This window comes from Manis pentadactyla, chromosome 2 (genome assembly GCF_030020395.1).
Source record: "Manis pentadactyla isolate mManPen7 chromosome 2, mManPen7.hap1, whole genome shotgun sequence".
NCBI lineage: Eukaryota > Metazoa > Chordata > Mammalia > Pholidota > Manidae > Manis > Manis pentadactyla.
The window spans coordinates 2,774,110-2,775,476 of record NC_080020.1 but is presented as its reverse complement, the minus strand read 5'-3'; the positions used below and the strand labels follow the sequence as shown (position 1 = coordinate 2,775,476).

The window sequence follows — 1,367 nt, the reverse complement described above, 5'->3', positions numbered from 1 at the left end:
GTGGCAGCAAGCCGAGTGACCTTCCTACAGAGGCATACGGACCTTCAGACGTGACTTAAACTGGAAGTTATACTTCTCCAAAATGAAGGCAGTCTGTGTAACCTCACCACGACTGCACAGAAATAAGGACGGAATCCCTGGAAATAAGCTGTGGTAGCAGAGAATGTGGAGATGAAAGACACAGAAATCCCTAAGTTTCCAGAAGTACATTGATTGTCCAGTACCTAGATGAGAACATGGATAGCTAGTGCTGGCTTTAGCAGTACATGCACTAAAATTGAAAAAATACAGAGAAGATCATCAGGCTACCTGCACAAGAGGACATTCAAATTTGTCAAGTGTTCCATATTTTTGAAATGTAGTGCCTTTAGAATGCATGTGAACTTAAATGACTTTCAGCTTAAAATAGACTGCTATGTACATATATAGGTTGATATATGTGAACCTCATGGTCACCACAAATCAAAATCTACAATAGAATAAAAAAAAAATTTAAGACAAAGGGACCCAAACATAACACTAAAGAAAGTAATCAAACCGCAAGGAAAGAGACCAAAAGAGAGGAAGAAAAGAGAACTACAAAACAACCAGAAAATAACTAACAAGATGGCAATAAGTACATACCTGTCAAATTAAGTGTAAATGGACTAAATGCTTCAATCAAAAGACATAGAGGGCTGAATGGTTAAAAATACAAGACCCATCCACACTCTACCTACAAGAGACTCACTTCAGATCCAAGACACACATAGACTGAAAGTAAAGGGATGGAAAAAGATATTCCATTCAAATGGAAACAAATGAAAAAGCATTGGCATACCAATGCTCATATCAGATAAAATGGGTTTTAAATTGAAAAGGCCATAAACAAAAGACAAAGAAGGACATTATATAATAATAAAGGGATAAATACAAGAAAACAACATTCATAAATATTTATGTACCTAACATAGGCAACCCTAAATATATAAAACAAATATTTGAGAGATATTTGACAATAATTCTAAATGACAGCAAAATAATAATAGGAAACTTAACATCCCCACTTATATCAATGGATAGATCATGTGAAAAGGAAACCAATAAGGAAAAATTACTCTTAAATAACATGTTAGACCAAATGGACTTAATAGGTATATACAGGCATTTCATCCAAACACTACAGAATACATATTCTTTTCAAGTACAGATGGAACAATTTCCAAAATAGATCACATGTTGGTACACAAGCAATTTTCAGTACATTCAAGAAGACTGAAATCACATCAAGCACCATTTCAAACCACCATAGTATGACACTGGAAATCAATTACAAGAAGAAAACTGGAAAAAAATGCAAACATGTGATGACCAAACAACATGTTAAT

The 1,367-nt window shown here is 34.3% G+C and overlaps 1 non-coding gene across 1 annotated transcript; it reads left to right on the top strand.

The window, feature by feature from the left end:
• Positions 1–247: 247 nt before the first annotated feature.
• Positions 248–353, top strand: LOC118922366 (U6 spliceosomal RNA). Its single transcript, XR_005028749.1, has one exon. It is a non-coding gene; the product is annotated as a U6 spliceosomal RNA (small nuclear RNA).
• Positions 354–1,367: the final 1,014 nt, after the last annotated feature.